This window comes from Amphiprion ocellaris, chromosome 3 (assembly GCF_022539595.1).
Source record: "Amphiprion ocellaris isolate individual 3 ecotype Okinawa chromosome 3, ASM2253959v1, whole genome shotgun sequence".
Classification (NCBI taxonomy): Eukaryota; Metazoa; Chordata; class Actinopteri; family Pomacentridae; genus Amphiprion; species Amphiprion ocellaris.
Window position 1 is genome coordinate 9100988 of NC_072768.1, and position 18347 is coordinate 9119334.

General features: G+C 38.2%; 1 protein-coding gene across 2 annotated transcripts in view; it reads right to left on the reverse strand.

Annotated features, from left to right (window-relative positions):
- The window catches only part of sema3ab (sema domain, immunoglobulin domain (Ig), short basic domain, secreted, (semaphorin) 3Ab), a 67745-nt gene extending 53657 nt beyond the window's left edge, over positions 1–14088 (reverse strand). The window contains exons 1-3 of one of the 2 annotated variants that reach the window (XM_055009266.1): positions 14016–14088; positions 11617–11723; positions 10423–10515 (exon numbers count right to left, since the gene is read on the reverse strand). The gene's annotated coding sequence lies outside the window, so the exon portion shown is untranslated. Of the gene's footprint in view, positions 1–10422; positions 10516–11616; positions 11739–14015 lie in introns of both variants that reach the window. The other variant, XM_055009267.1, reaches the window with a different exon arrangement.
- Between the last annotated feature and the right edge of the window lie 4259 nt (positions 14089–18347).

Consider the following 18347-nt stretch of genomic DNA (forward strand, 5'->3'; position numbering starts at 1 on the left):
CCAGTCTGCAGCTTTTTTACTACTTAATGTAAAGCAGTGCTGCAACTGAGTTATGCAGACATTATTGATAATACTAATAAAATCTTCCTGCAGTTTAACAGTGGATCAGCTTTCTGCAAGACCTATGATACAATAAATAAATACTGCATTGCTTTAGGATTGCATGAAGGATAGACCACCCCCAGTAACACGTCAATTATACACAGCCTGCCGAAGCAACCCAATCAGCATACCACTCAATTAATTGAGTTTTCAATTGTGGAACATGATCTCGTACTTAGAGGGCTGTTTTTGAAATTGGTTTCGGAGTTACAGAGCTTAATAAATATGACATCGAAGTGTCTCAAGACACCTGTGTGCATGTGTGTGTGTCTGCATGTGTATAATGTAACAGAGCCCCCTCAACTGCTCCCCAGAGACAGGCTTGACACCGCAGCTAAGAATAGCCGTGGCTGTATTACCACCAGCCGAAGGGAGAAAGGGGGTTAGTGGGGAGGAGAGGCGAGAGGCAAGGGGGCAAGTGACACCATGGCTCTTGGGAGATGACGAGTAGACACAGGAGCCCCCTGTCCTTCATTGGACATCTCTTTTACCTGGCATGGATATATACACATGACCTAACCACTGACCCCTCCAACCTCTCAAAGGCAAGTATATGCTCGCACACTAATGCAAGCCAGTCCGGTGCCTTACATGTCACACATGCACAGGATATACTGTTTGGACACTAACCTCTTATTTTTAGATTGAGTAAACACTGATCTGTGCTTAAGACGTCCATCAACACCGGGCATGATTCCATGAATTGTAGGAGATGGGTGGAGAAGATGAAGAGGAGGAGGAGGAGAAGGGGGCAGAGCAGACAGCAGCGAAGAGGAGGAGATGGATAATCACCAGGAAGCAGGATTGCCGGAGTGCTTAGGCACATTCTTGACTTTAGATTCATGAAGACCTAGGGCTATTATCACTGATTAAAGGACAGAGATGCAGTCTGTATTACTAGTTGCTGCCATTTCAACTGCATTTTTCATTTCCATGGCCGCCCTGAAAGGACTCTATTTACTGTGATTTTTTGGGGGGTGGTCTGGGTTCGAGGACAGATGGATGGACAGAGACACACAGAGGAGATACAAAAACAACACATCAGTGGATGGCAAATGGTGTGATCAGTGCTACTCACATGTCGCACAGACACATGCACACACACAGTCTTCTCACATGTCAGGTGAGAGGTTATGACCCTGCACTAACAGCTCTGTTTCCTTTGCCATCGAATACGAGAGCTTCATCCAGCATCCCCGAATGGTTTGAAAAAAGAAACACTGCACTGAATGACCTGTTGAAATAGGCACATGATAGCAGGCCAAGGACTAAATGAGTGTGCGTAGAGGCTTTGAATACGTGTCTGTGTTGACATTAAGAAAACGGAGACGTGAATAGCTATATTCAGACCAGCAAAACAGCTATCCTAGAGGAGGTGCTACAGCGGTATTGGTGATGATGCCGGATAATCACCCATCATTTGAGATAATTGGGTAATTGGGGTAATGGGTTTTACTGTGGTCCTCTAAGCTCGTCATTACAAACAGGTATGGACTGCCGTACTTATGCCATCTACACTAGCTGTCCAGCAGCATAAAAGGATGTGCCAGAGGTAATTAGTATCTGGCTCTATTTTCACTTTAGGCTTTGAATACAAGACAGAGAAAGAGCACACTGAGGCAGACACAGAAAAAAATTGAATTGAGAAAAAGAGTGAAGACAGAATGAGCTAAACACAATGAGCAGAATGGGAAATATAAAAAATATATAACAGCAACTGAGAAGCGCTGCCATGTGGTTAATGGGGGCTCAGGGCTGTTTAGTGTACAACACGGGGAAAGGCAGAGCACATTAAAATAGCAGCCTAGCATTAGGGTCCCACTGCCATTATAGATTTAATGGCATGCTGTGTGGTGTCCAACTACATTTAACCCACTCATCTGCATAATAGTGCTGCCCTCACAACACTCACAGCCGAGTAATACCTCTCTGTGATCAATCTCCCTCTCTTTATCTCTCTCTTGCACTCATTCATATACACACTCACGCAATTACACACAAGAACAAATGACCATTAGCATACAATTTGCATAAACAAAGCCAGTTTAAAGGGTACTGGGGACATTTGTGCATGTAAAATATGATCAAGCCAAATAACTATTTGCTGAAATTTATCCCTGTGGCAACAGATAGTTTGTCTTTTATATGAGCCATCAATATCATGGGCATTTATCCTGCAACACTAATAGTGACAAATATTAATAACATTTGGATTTCGCTGTCGGGAAAAATATATAGTTTGAGGGACATTGGTGTAGTTACAGTTCCAACAGTAGTAAATACTGCTCTATTAATGAGGCCAAAAATACAACTGAATGAAGCTGAGGTCCAAAGTCTTTAAAAGCGTCGATCACCCCCTTGATAGACATCAGACGCACCTGACAGTAGAGCCTTGAATCCAGTGAGCAACTGGAAGGACCAGAGACTCATGAATCTTATGAAATGACACTTTCCACTGAGAATGTTACACCATTCATCAAGTTGATCGTGACTTTTATTTCATCTTGCTTTCTCTTTGTCAGTAACACCCATACACAGGCAGGCGCACACACATCCAGTGAGAGGGAATCTGAACCACCATAAAATTCATAGCAGGTTGAATGTGACCTCCATTTCTTGTGTGAAATATATTCTCTGCTTATTCTTTCACATATTTCAACTTTAAGCATGGCTGAAGGAGCCATAAAATGGCAGTGAGAGCAGTCATCCGTCACTTGCAGAAGGCTACCGAACATCCTCTGCTCTGATGATAGCGGTGCCCTTCATGCCTGCCAAAACTGGTGCCTTGGTGCCTCTTACTATGCAGACGCTTCTATTGAAATCTAGCATTGTAGTTGTGAGGAGCTCAATGAGGTGCGGTGGGCATTTGCTGGTCACAAGACGATCCATGATACAGGCAAAAACTAATATTTATGACTGGAATAAACTTTAATGTAGTGGAATTTTGTAATTTTGCACATCCCATATCTCAAGCAGAAATACTGAGACACTAAGCATGCACGTGTGTGTTTCTGTGTTGGGAGGCCCTCATGCTGGAAGACAGGAATGCGCCTGCCATGAAGCAACATGACAACCAACATGCACATGGATTTCAGAAAGACATCAAAGACTGAGCCATATGGGTAGGGTTACCGAAACCACAGGAAGGAAGAAGGCAGGAAGGAAGGAGAAAAGAAAGAACAAATAGAGAAAGTACATAAATATAAAAAAATACCTTCCATTTTATAGCCGAGCATAAATAATAATCATAATGGACGACCATGTGTCTGCTGATGATTAAGGAAAGTAATTAGCTTGCAGTGAATGTAGAATGAGCTCATTAAGACAAATGCTAGGAGACGGGAGCTTATCGCAGTCAAAGAAGCAGCGGCAGCTTCTCCTCTATGAAAGCACTGAATCATCCGTCATACAAATCTGTTTAAAAAACCAGGAAGCTATGTGGAGACCTGCTGCGATCACCAGGCCATGGCATCGGTTTTATGAATGATGAAGTCATGTAGGATTTGAAGAGCCGTGCAAGTTATTTTTCATCTACAGCTGTGCACAATCGGCCTTGAAAACTGGAACGTTTCTCCTGTGATTGTGACTTTTCTGGGCCATCTCAACGGCCCTGAGTGTGGAAAGGAATTTCACTCAATATGAGCACGGCCCTCCACAAGTCTTTACAACTCAAAGTGATTATTACTGAGAGTGCCAGTACTCACAGCTTTTGCTCCACTGTACTGTCGTGCCAGTACCACATCTTGTTAGCAGTTGTAAAAAAAAATGTGACGCATCAATTGGATTTCTATATATATCTGAGTCTGGTGATGTTATTGCGCTCTGCATGCAGTAAGCTTAGCAACCCTTCAAGTTGTTTCATAGTCTGATTTCTGTTTTTATTCATCCTGCAGTTTCCCATTTTGTTGTTTCTTCTGAAAGTAAACTTTGCCCAGATTTTGTCTTATGTAATGTTGTTGTGAATTTGGCTTGGCACTTTCAGACCTAAATCAAATACCCTTTGGTCTCAATAAAACAGTTCTGTTTGGAATTCATCCACTATAAAAGAGAAAGGAACACTGTGTGTGTTGTTGCAAAATAACAACAGATTGTTTGCAAAGCAGCCAAAGTGAACCTTGTAAAAATGGAAGGACCAAGGTAAACATGCAGAAGTTCTCCTGCGAATGTTTTGAGTTAAAGGAAACAAAGTGCAATTGCTTATTCATTCAGCAGAAACATACAAATGGAGTTGCCTGCGGTCTTGACTGCGCTTAGCAGTATCAAGTGGAAAGCCACAGCGGTGCAGCTGTTACAGTGACAAACATTTCATTTAAGCTTTTGATCTCCCGACGCTGGCAACTCATCACCATTCACACCTCTGATAAATACTTAGAACATACCGAGCATGCACACACACGGTTACACACACATACCTCGTTTGTTAAAGTGTTAAACATGGCTATGATACATTTCCTGGGTTCCGCTGCCAAAGTTCCACTACCCTGTTCTTTTTACCAGCCTCTAACATTTGAGCTCTGCCACACCTTTTGGCTTGTTTTTGACAGGTGTGAAGATCTCTTTATCTCCTTGCCACTTCTATTACTGCAGCTGAAAATTGTAGTGGATAGGCATTTATGCATTTTCCCCCTTAAACAGTGGCCATTAGATTTAAAACAAATGCATATAAGAGTCAGAACAGCATAAATACATACATAAGTGGCATAATTTAGCACAAGAAATTAAAGCTAAATGTCTGTATAGCACTGCAATATATTAAAAAAGTCATACCATTTCTTGCACATCATTTCATTCTTCATGGTATAGTGCGGTGTCACACACACTACTGACATTACAGAATAAAGCAGGATTAGTTTTACAAACTGATATCAAAAGTGTAAATAGTGGACAAATCAAAATCAATCACAGTCAATCAACCAAAATTAAATAAGAACCTAGGAAAGAAAGTTGCTCAGACAGAGAAAAAGCCCCCATAATGTGGTGGACTGTCTAGACTCTCACTCTCCATCATTAAGCTCAGTGTCACTGAATGAGCAAGTGAAGCGAGACACAAATCTGACCATGGCAATAATAATGCAATTTTTTAACCAGTTTGTGCAGAACAAATTCAACAAATTCCTCACCTCAGAGTGGAGCAGAGGCGGTAGATTCGAAGGGCAGCATTGCAGGGTGTTAAGTTTTATATGTCAAGTCCACAGTGGTATGATATGATGCCATGTAACTGATGAAGGAGGAGATGCCATCACATGCCACACGGCTGTAGAGGGAGATACTAATTCCACTCAAGTATCCACTTCTTTCCTACCTCTCTCCTGCTCCACTGCCTCCTTTCCCTCTCCTCACCCTAACATATGATAGCTCTGACCACTTGCCAAGAATCCTACTCACTCTGTAAAATCAATATGTTGAAAGTCTCTCACTCTTTATCTCTGTCCCTGTATTTCACTGTCCCACTGTTCCATTATATGCCCCTGCCTTTGTCAGACAAGGACATAAAAATGACTTTATAACTGTAAATCATAATACATTTTTGGAGGGGGGACTGAATAGTAGGGGAACAGATGGACACTGATGGTTTAATCTCTCTCCGGTAGCTGAACTTTAAGAGTGTCCAACCGTGAAATGTTAGAGAATTGAAGTGAGATACAGTAGTGATGAAATGGTGACACAAATATCAAACATGAACACATTGTAACTCTCTGAAATGGTATGAGAGTAAGCCTGTCAGCTGATATCTGTCTCATAAATCAGGGAAATATTTTCCAAATGATATTAGAGCAGCCCATGTGGTTGCAGAGCAAACCAAGGATAAAGTCAAGATATGTGACCAATTGGAAAACCAGATTAAAAGGCTAAAGGTCAATGAGGTGTGGCATCAAACTGTACTGAAAGCCGTATCCATTTCATGGATACGCATACTGTGTTCGCCTCGGGGATCTGTGGATGCCAGCAGCAATATGAGACACACACACACGGTCACACAAACACACACACGCAAACTCAAATTCTCATACCTAAACACACAAAGTTAAGAATGTGTTCTGTACTTGTGCATATCCACACACACACAGCTGCACTAAACACATTGTAATCCCTAATGCAATAAGCAGACATGCAGCTTGATAGATTCAATCATGAAATGTGTAAAATTAACTGTATAATTTGCAAGTCTTGTCTGCAGATCACATGAACCACACTGTCACGCTACACATTTCCACATATAAAATTTCAAATGTTTCAAATTCTATGAAACAACAGTCAAATCTGTCATCAGCAGATGCAGTTAGCCCTTTTTAATGTTTCTCAAAAATCTCCTAATTGAATGCTCAGTTATTTTTGGCATAATTTGTTTAAATTGCTCAGAATTATTCAATTAAGATTGCACAACTGTGATGTAATGGCTTATACAAGCAGAGAAAGCAATGAGGTCAACCCTCATGTCATTTAGTCCACGAGGCTGTTATAACTGGCAATACTAAAAATAAAAATAAAAAACATTGTGAGACTTAAAAAAAAAAAAAAAATTTTAAAAATGGTCAAAATTAGATTTAAAAAATAGTGCTAGAAAACACTGACATCATTTTCAACTACCTCTATAACAGGTAGTGCAGGATTTACACATTTAAAGGTTTGTCTGTCAAAATATGTTAAAAGTTAACATGACTTTTATCACTGAGCTGTACGAATACATCTATGATCAAGTAAAGAATGTTATATTAAAAGTCTGGCAGAATGTTAAAATAACTGAAAAACAATAAAAATCTTGTCCAAAACAACAAATTGAGGATTTGAAGGAATAATTCCTCCACATCAGCCTTATTTCCTAAAAATTACATTCCTATGTTTATGTTTGTCTCTGACGTATCACAAATACATTTCCAGATCCATGTATCTTTGCCAATTATCTTGCTACTTTACTGTTGCTCCTTTTCAGCCAACCAATCATACATTAAATGGAGCAGAGCTGATAACCTTAAAAATGAGGGAGAAGCATCAAATGTGTTGTGAAAGGGTTGTATTTTAATCCAACCAAAGGTGTTTTCTTCAACCTAACCAAGAAGTTGTAGTGTGTTCGCCTCAACCTAACCAGCTTCTAACATGTAGTAATATTGGGAAAGAATCAATCTTAATGCAAGGTGTGAAGGCCAATTCACGGTGTTTGCAGACTGTCTCTCATATCAAACACAGGTGGATGTTTCTAAAAAGCTGTGACTTTCCACTGTTTCCATAATAGAGCAGCTCGTTCACAGACTGGGCTGTAGCTCTATGTCCATGTGATTATTCCCCAGATGTACCAAGCAGACTGCATGGACATAGCACAGGATTTGTGGTGAATTTTAAACTATCTACTGTGTTTTGGCTCCATCAAATTAAAAGCATGTACAAATCGAAGTATCTCTGGAGTCCGGCTATAACAACTTCAAATGCAACTCTTTCTTTTTTAATTTCTAGCTGTATACATGTGGATGACCAAGAATCCCCTGATACAGTCTCTCTTCCTCACATGCATTTGTTTTAAGTACCATTTGTTTTCCTGGGACATGTGCACTCAACGTGCCTACAGATAGTGTCTGCATGTGGACTTTCTCAGAAGGGTGGGTCACAAAATTTATGTCTCACACACACATACTTCACATGGAAAGCATGATTTGGCCTTAACCAAGTGGTTTTTGTGCCTATAACTAATCAAACGTAGAGAGAAAAGTTTAAAAACCATACTCCCACATGAGACATAAGCCCTAGTCTTCTTGGTGAAAGTCCTGTTGCAGGCTTACCTTCACATGTTAACACAGACTTTGTGGCTCTTTCAAACTGGAAGTGTTTCCTACAAGGTCATAGTCTTAGCTTCCAGTGAGAAAATATGTTTCTTTCAAAATATAAACGAGAATTCCAGGAAGTGCTTCTCACATTCTCAGTTATCTAAAGTCCAACATCAATCAAACACAATCATTTAGATTACAGAAAGGCTCCTAAATAAAATAACTATTCAAACATATCTAGTTTTCTGTATTTTCATACCTTAGCGTCAGATTTGTGCATCAAAGGCAGGTCAATGCAGCATTCAAGAAATGCTGTATTGACCTGAAAAAAGAAAGAAAATCTGAAAGCATAAACACATGCTGACTATATTCTGACCTGCCGGGAAGTCGAGCGTGGAAGCTGTTTGAAAGGGATATTTTAAGAAAACAAGGGAACCATTTGCACACTGATCTACAAAATCAAACTTGAAATTTGAGTATTTTCTTCACACCCAGTCATGGAAAATAGCTGACAATCCTCCCTGGACCACAAATGTTCTGGAAGATTTCCATGTTTACTGAGCTTGTTAACCTTCATGGCTAAAGGTATTCTCTTGTGGATTTGGGTTTCCACAGTACAGGGCCTTCATGGGGCAGCCACATGGACTGCTGCTCATCACGCACTTTGCCCACTCTCTTGCCAGCCTCATTTACTATTACACTTTCTGGTCATTTGGCCTTGCCTCTTCCCCAGGAAAATCCAAGGCATTTTCTCTATACTCCATGCTTTACAAATCAAACTATAAAGACACATGGAAAACACCAAAGTTACTATGGAAACAAGAATCCAGGAGAGAAGACGAGATGAACAAGGCCAAGAGAGGTTATTGAGCAAAGTTCAAAGTTCATCTGTGGAACGTTGGTAGCCAACGGAGGTTATATAAACCAGATTTCCTGGGAACACAAAGCAACAAAGTGTTGGAAGAAAAAATAAAGCTTGCTTCTCCTTGCAGTGAAGTAGTACTACACCAGTCTTCTCCTCTAGAAAAAATTAAATTGTATCCCTAGAATATTCAGGTGACTGAATTATTTTCAGTGACATTTCTTGCTCCATATCTGCATTGGAGTATGAGGTGGCGGAGGCACATGATTGGTTCACAAAGAGCTCCATTCTTAGATTAAACACTTGGTTTTGTATCCAGAGTCCTGTTTGTGATTAGATGTGGGCAGAAAATGCAACAACATTTGCTCATTATGCTGATAGAAAACATAATCTGATCACAATAATTATTAGTTGTTGCTATTTGGTTATACAGTAAATTTATATGAAGACATTTCTGAAGGACAGGGTTGACTACAGAGCCATCAGTCAGGTCTTAGTCTGTTATTTTGTTATCAAATCTTGGCAATGTATCGTGGCACATAATCACCCTTCACTGATTGTCAGTGAGAGGCTGTAGCTCCTTTTATAACAAATTAGGTGCTGACAGATGATACTGTTGTTGGGTATTTAGATTTCTAAAGGTACTATTAGACTCTGCTGCTTCTTCAGTGCAAAATTACTGACTAAAACTGAGCTGGGAAAGAGATAAACATGGGAACCATGTACCCATATTTTAAGATATCAGACTAGACTCTGCATAGAAATCCGTTTTAATTAACCTGTTTTCTAAAGTGGGTAAAAGAAATTGAATCTATTTATTTAATCTCAAGACAGATACAGTAACACATACAATGAAATTTTATACAATACTGTAATCAGAAAAATGTTATGATTAATTTGCCCAACTGGAAATATGATCACCGCATGAGGAGGTCTGCTCTTCTAAAAATGTTTTCCTGTGTTTGCAGAAGGAAATTATATTTAGGTGATCATCTCTATGAATAAATGTGATGGGAAATTATACAGTAAAGTTAAAAAAAAGAATGGAGAAACTTAATTAAAAAGTTTGAGACTTTAAATCAAAATTAATATTGCAAAATATTTTGGATGGAACTACATTTCTGTAGTCTATATTTAAACATTAGAAGCACTACTAAGCGTGGACATATCCGTAGCTGTGTCACTACCAAATGACAGATTTTTGGTTTGCAAACAATTATTAGACTGATTCCATCTTGGTACAACAATTTTGTGAGTTATGCTTGATTGTTAGAGTTAATTAGGAATGGTCTTTTACCTCATAGAGAAAGTCATCCCAGCTGTAATAAACAACGTCACATCAGTAGCAACCATGGTTTCATCACAGTGGAAGCAATTACAGAACACAGACAATAGATTCAGTGGTTATATAAGTTTTCTCATGTTTGAAAATGTCTCTCAAGGTTTGTATGATTGACATTTTTATGTCGCATGAAATGAAGAACATCCCCCGCGTCCCAGTGGAGAAACTGAAAGTATGACCACAGGCCAACCAAACTACATTAAACTGTCACAGTGATAAAGAGTAGCGATTTATAAGTTAATTTGCAGATCTTTTATGTTATTATACTCAAGACACTAGTGAGAAAATCTGCCCTTCTATTACATGCATTTCTGAACTTGACAATATTTCTGATAGAATGTGAAGGAGTATTCACCAACCTCTGGGGCTTTGATAGCAGAGACTTCTGAGCCTGTCAGCAGCTTTTGTGATCTTTGACCCCAAAAGAGAACAATATGGGCCTGATCAAAACCCTGTGAAAGAGGATATGCAAAGTTGCACAGCATCAAATGGCATAAAATATAGAATGAGTTGTGATTTTCCAACAACTAGTGCAAGAAAACTTATATCTTGATTCAGTCCCATCTACAGAGCATTAGCCAGGTCAATATATAATTGTGGGACTTTTTGTAACATAGTTGACAGGTATCATAGTTGACATTTTTGCTGTTTTAAGGCCTAAAATCATCATGGCCACCTATAACCAAACACCACATGGCATTTTTACAGAAAGATTCTTCTAAATATTATATATACAATTGAGTAAAACTAAAATTGAAAGCTATTTATAAGATATTAGAGTAAATCTGTTGACGTGATAAATCTATACTTGACTCACACACTACTTTATATTAAATAACTCAGAAAGCCTTGGAGTCTGGCCAGTCTTTTCTTCAGGAGGAAATGACATCATGTGGAGCAGGTCATGTGATCTGGAATTAACACACTTCCTTGAGAGGTGTTTTTGTAATGGGGAACTTAGTTGAAAGTGATTTCTCTAACACAGATACAATTTGTTATTTTCCATATAAAATTTGATATATTGGCAAAAAAGAAATATCTGTCATGATTTTCTCAACTTTTTCAACATTTGAAGAAGCTCATTTTATTATTGTTTAGCTAATTAGAAGGTGGTCGTTATTAAATTCGGGTGGTTATTTAGTAGACATTTCAGTGATATCCAGTCGTTTTTATCAATAAGTGATTGTTTCCATAATAAATATAGAATTTGTAAAGTCATGATCATAATCAACATAAAAAACATTATTTTTTTTACTTTTAATAAAAATGTATGCAAGATATATCCCATGGACGTCAAAAGTCCCTCAATTATATACTGACCCAGCCACAGCACGGAAGAATGACAGGAAAGGGGACACAGCTCATTTACAGAGGCTTCAAAAGCAAATGAAAACATCTATCATAGGGTGTGTTTACAATATTCACTGCATCCTGCTTGTCCTGCCGCAAATGCTGGAGTGAGGAGAGATCACCTATGCCTGTAAATCATGCTGAAAGAGCACAGGTAGTCATTACTCCCAGGGAACAACTGTTTCTGGCTCCTGCACACATACCTCTCGCCGTCCAGTAGCCCCAGGCTGCCATCAATACCGCCCAGCCCGACAGGTCCCATACAACACTCAGCCGTCTCCGCCCAGGCCCAGAAGTTCACTGTCAACGCCTGACAAACACACATCTGCACAGCTGTAAATACCCTGTAATATAGAGGTAGAAACACCTCTGTGGTCTGACATCTCAATTCCGCTTTCTTCTCCTTTTTCTCTCCCTCTAGTCTTCTTGTCACGGTGCTTGATATCTTGATTCGATGCTGTGCGGGTTTGCTGTGGGACAGTGTTTAGCAGAAAACACCTCTGCTTTGAATTCTTGCACCTGGACACGTTTGCGTAAACTGACACAAATGTGAGCTCGCTTGCGCAAAGATAATGGAAGCAGACAGAGTGACAGATTCAGGTCAGCAGATATTGCAGTCTGGATGGTCATTTGTACTAACACTGAGCAGTGACACTTGCGTTCTGAGGTGTGCTTTGAGTTTCCTTTCTAACCTCTGTAAATCAAAAGCAACACTGGAATGTATTAAGGAGTCACATCTGAACTGACCCAGACTATATAAAAACACAAAAACGCCACTGATTCATCATAATGGTTAAAACTGAGGCAGTTTTATGTATGTAGGCTAATAGTGAGGAATGTAATTAATGGTGTTGCATAAGAAATACAATCCACTTTAAACTGCCTTTTAAATGAGGCCTAATAAGTACAATCTAATTAGAGAGGTTCTAACTCCACAATTTTCTACACACACCACCTACTAGGCCCATGCAAAGTACCTGATCTTGATGTTAGCTATCCATGTGGATCAATGCACACAGGAAAATCACTTTTTACATATAGACACAGTGGAAAAAGAAGTGTACAGTGTGTCAGTGCCTTTGTAAATGCGTGCGAATACTGCAAGGCTCCTCTACAGGGGTTCCTCTGCAGACTTGCACACTCATTACAGCAATCACATCAAATGAGCCACTTCCTTCTAGAAAATCTGGTTTCTTTCCCTGAATTCTGTTTCCTTGTTCAACTCCTGCTGCTTCTGTCTGCCCGTCTATCACAGCAAGTCATCTTTACTCACTGGCTTTACTCCAGTCACATGCGAAGGTCAAGTTAACTGAGCACAGTAGTATGTTGAGCAAATGTACTGACAAAGAACTGAATACAAAAGCTCTCTCTTAGGAAGCACAACATCAGACATTTTATGTAGGAAAGCAGAGTCATTTCAAAGTCTAAATGTAATGAGATGCAGGAAGAATCATTTGCAATAAATAATGATAAGCTGACACAGTTTGAATTAGTATAATTAGAATAAAACTAGAGAACATTGCTAAATAATGGTATTAGCAGGGTGTGGTGAATGGTACTGATTTCATTTGGGATTCCTCATTTTCTTCTCAACATTTTCATAATCTCTTTGACATTTCATTTTGGAACATCAAAATATTTTGCTTTCCCCCCTCCCACTTTTCTTCACTGTCTTCAGACCACAGTGAGCTAATTAGTTCATGATATTTTAGATTCATTAGTCAAGCGTGAAGGGAGAAACTATTATGGGCACTATCAAAGAATATGTGGTATAAACAAAAGTTTGGGAATTAGCACTGATTTTTGCACAAAAATGACTCAAATGTTCATTGTTTTGTTTGCACAATGGTAGCTGTGCTTCTCCAATAAATTATGTGTGATGAAAAACTGCAAAAATACATTTTATATGTATATATACTGTATATGTGTGTTATGTTTAAGAGATAATGCTCTCCTAAAGCCTATTCTAGTCCTTCCCCGGTGTCCTTTTGCTGTTTTCTTTTTTGGGGCAATGTAGTTTGTTCTTTGCAGCTGACTGATAAATAAACTATAGACGAGGAGGGAGTGCTTGAAATATTCATTGTCTTTGTTACAAGAAATGTGAAATCACTGTGGAGAAACACAAAAGTGTTTTCATATATACATATGCATAGAGAGCAAGGAAACAGAATAAAATGGAAATTTCTGAACAAGACAAGAAAAATGAAATGCCCATTACAGGGGGCAGTAACAGCTGTTTGAGTGGAGACATATTAGACAAGTAAATTATGTACTGATCAGTGTGGAAATATTCTACATCTTTCTACAAGAATGTTTTTTTTTCATATCTACATTATTTGCTCACCCAGTATTTTATTTAAGCGGATGCAACTAAATCAGTTAAAACAGAGGAAGTTAACAGAAGAGACCTTTCATGGAAAGATCCTTGTCATATGATAATCAGCATTATACAGAAATTCTGTGTAGGATATTATGTACATTATTATGTAAGTCTAAATATACTAATCAAGTCAGGCATATCGGGTTGCATAACGCTTGTTTTTTCACAATGATGCCGTCTCAGCTTTATTGTTTTGTTCTAGGAAACCTGTAACTTGCTTACGTTCAAGTGCGATCGCAATCTTTCAGATTTTGCATGGTTTCTCCTGATGATGGCCACTTTCTCCTCTTCCCTTCTACACACACACACACACATACACAATAATAATAATTTGAATACAAATTATGTTATTTAAAAGTACAGCAGGACAGAATCCAACATTACTGCATTGCTTTTTTAAATAAAGATCTCTACAAAAAAAAACAAAAAACAGTGAATACAAACCACAGATCATCACTGCTGCACTTCCATACCAGCTACTGCACATGCTCAGTGAGGACCAACTCATCTACGTCTACTGCACATGCTCAGTGAGGACCAACTCTATATGCGTCTACTGCACATGCTCAGTGAGGACCAGCTCAAAATACGTCTACTGCACATGCTCAGTGAGGACCAGCTCAAAATACGTCTACTGCACATGCTCAGGGAGGACCAGCGCTATATACATCTACTGCACAATACAGAAATAGGAAAAGTAAAATTTTACAGTGTTTGACTGTTCCTTTCACATCAACAAACGTTGAGTCATTAATTAATTTGCACAACACAAATACACACAAATATGTGCTCGAATTATTAACTAGCGAAGTACAGAAAACTTGCCATTAGCCTAATGCTAACTTAACATTGAAAACACCATAGACAGATTAGCGCATTAGCGTCGCTCCCGTTTTTATGCTTCCCACACGAGCTGTGAACTTTTTCAAGAGACCATCACAGGTAAGTTTAACATAAAACGTAAGTACTACTTACAGACATGTGCTCTTTACGGTTCAGCGGTGGAAGAATGACTGAGGAATGAAAAACAACAATTACCTTGTAGCCTTCTAGCCTAAAAACGAAGCGAACTACGGCAAGTCTACATGGACAAAAAAAGCTCACCAACATTCACCTAAACATAAAGATGCGGTACAACCGATTATTGATCAATATGGAGCAGACACCTGTAAAAGAGAAGGTTTACTGTTCAAACATTTGGACGCCCAGATGTTCTCCAGTCCTGGAATGACCCACAACTAAATTCTAAACGTATTTAAAGTTTGACTTCATCTTTAGTCTGACCAGAAACATGAGAACATAACTCCTGTTAAAACTCAAAGCATTTATTAAACGTTGTTCAGTGTGTTTGTGAGCATAAATATTAATGTAATGGTGAGTTTGAAACAGTTGATCGGTATATCGGATATAGCCCTCCTGTTGCCGTCATTTACCAAAAAATATTGTTTCCTTGTCTGAAAAAAAAAATCCAAGAATTTAGCAAAAAAAAATCCCCAAATTTATGAAAATTTGCAAAACCTTCAGGAAGAAAATTCCAATAATTCCTTAAAAGTTTGACAAGAAAATTCTTGTAAATATTTTCAAAAAAATTGGTAAAAATCTTCCAAAAAAATCCTAAAAATGTCTAAAGTGATTACATATATATCAGTAAAACTTCTAATATTTTCTTTAAGAACATTCACAAAAAAATCAACCAAAATCTATCAAATTTCGCTGGATTTTGGTTGATTTTTATGTGAATGTTCTTAAGAAACATTTTTAACATTTCTTTTTTCCACTAAAAAATGTTCAAATATTTCCCAAAAATGTTGGAAATGTGGACATCAGAAGTTTCACTGTGAAAATATTTTTTTTTCCATATTTTCAAACTTTAAACCGTGTCAATTTTGACCCGCAGGAAAACATGAGGGTTAAAGAATAATTATTTTTGTGTTTTTTTTCTCCATAAAACAGTCACAGACTGGAATTTAAAGGGTTAAAATCCTGAACATTCATTACACTGATGTTGGTTACAGAGTTCCCTGAAAGTAGAAAAAGTTTTAATATATTTCATATTTTTATTGTGTTTTTCTCTTTAAGATCTGACAGAATCCAGCAGCAGAATTAATGCTGCTGAAAATAAAAAGCTCTTTATTATGAGGAAAATAATCACACACGTGTCATAAAACCAGCATGTTCATGAAATTAAAGTGGTTTTTAAAGGACTGAAATCCTGAAAGTTCATGAATATTTGATGGTGATGATCAGGACTGAAACATTTACTCAGAGTGGAAAATAGTGTTAATATTTAATCTTTTATTGTCAATTTTTAGCATGAACACTTAAAATGAACACACAAGACTGAAAACACAATATTAACCCGACTTCAGTAAAACCTGATTAAAGCACAACTAAAATCTGAACGTATTTAAAGTGTTAATTCAATTTACTTCATTTACTTCATTTCTCAGTTGTATTTTTATTTTTAGCTGATATGTGACTCTTGCAGTAAAAGTAGAAAACATCTGTTAGTTGAACAACGTGAGAAAAGTCTGTTGATTGAAGCTGAAACCTGAGAGGCAGAAGAAGAGATTTAAACCAAACCCACAGAGATTCAGAGATTTTGTTGATTTTTTTCATTTTATTATGAGTTTTTTTATTTTCAGAATTTTTTTTTATTTTGATATTTTTTTTAATGTTTTTTTTATAATTTTTTTGTAATTTTAGTTTGAATTTAAGTGTTTTTTTAAAAAAAAAAAACTTATTAGACTTATCTTCTAAATTTGTTCATTTGTTCACAGTGCTCGTGGACTTCGGGTGGATGTCCAGCTGAGCTCTGTGAGAAGGTCCGTTCATCTAATCAGACCTTCATTTTGAAGGAAATGTGTTTTCTATGTCGCTCTTTTGTTGCCTCCACCTCTGAGATGGAGGTGTGATGTTTCTCCACCTGGTGATGAGAAGAAGACCAGGAGGAGATGGTGGTTCAGTCGCGATGTTTGAAGGGTTTTGTGAAGGCTCTTCCCACCGCTGAGAAGAACCTGGCGACTGCAGACTTCTTTTTTTGTTGAGCGACGATGTTCACATGCCTTTTTATAATGTCAGCAACAATGTCATCATAAGACGGATCTCCTGATAACGTTGCTGCTTCCAGCAGAACTTCTACTGAACCAAACGTCTCGTGAAGATTTTTCACCATAACCTTGGAGATTTTGTTGATCTTTTTGGGGAGTTTCTCGGCTGGAACATTTATGTCGTCCAGTGGCAGCTCCGACAGATCCTTCAAGATGGCCTGGAAGTCCTCTAAGGTGAAGACAGCTTTGGTTTTCTGAAGGGATTTATTGACCACCTTCACGAGCAGAGGGCTGATGGCGTCATTAAGCCTCTCTGAAGTTTGATTGTCCGGTTGAGGAGCAGCGATGAGGTTGGTGGTTGGCTGTGGTCAATGTTCCCTCTAATTTTTCATGAGTCTGAGCAAACACACAAACTCCCTGAGCGTTCCTTGGACCACTGTGAGCAACATCAGACGTGTGCACTGTGGTCACACCAGCATCACATCCATCCAAGTTACATGGTTTATTAAAAGAATCAAATTACAGCATTTACATTTCTGTTAAAACACTTTGTCAACAGGAGCCAGTTGAAGGCTGCAGTGATTTTAGTGACACTACAATGTATAAGAGTGAAGTTATTGAATATTTGTCTCTCTTTACTGTTGCAGCGCTTTTGCAAATTGCAGACGGACCCTGTTCACTCCATAGACACCAATGTTATTCCTGTAGCTTGAAAGACAGCTACTTTTGATAAAACTGGGCTTGTAGCACATTGTCTGCCTTGCAACAATGGGAAAGAGGCACTGTTTATGTTTTGACAACCTATATCTAACGAGTTATTGATGCTGGAAGCCCGAATCTGTGAATATCTTTCCAACTTTACTGAACTTGGGGCCACTACCACCCAAGGAGTGATATATTTAATTTTGAAAAAAGCATTTAGCCATACTTAAAGCTTTAAGTGCTTTAATAACACGGAACTAAAAATTTTGTATTGTTTTATTATCACAGGTTCTGTCTGAAAAGAGGTGGCATCATTTTAAACAGTGAAATCAAACTAACAAAATGTAATGACCAACCAGTGAGCAATACTGGATTCTGCAAAAACATAAACAACTTTTTTTTAAAATCTAAATCTTAACACAGTTAATGTATTAACTTATTTTTGTGTGTATGCATGTATTTATTGATTTATTTAGTACTGTTAACATATCAGAGTTCTGAGTGAATTTTTCTTAAGATAGGCAAAGGCCATTTATTGATTACATATAGGCTCTTAAATGTTTGTTAAAAACTAAAAAGCATTTTTAAAAAACCAACTTAGGCATTGATTGAGTCACTAAAATACTGTAGAGTACAGACCACATCAGCATGATTATAAGCATCCTCTGGTAAATTAACAACCAGATACTGATGTCTCTCACCATATGGACTTCAGGAGATGACTGGGGGATGATAAACTGTGACCTACTGGTTGGGTTCTCTCTGTTCTCATGTTTCCTATATGTTTGTCCCCTGACAGCCG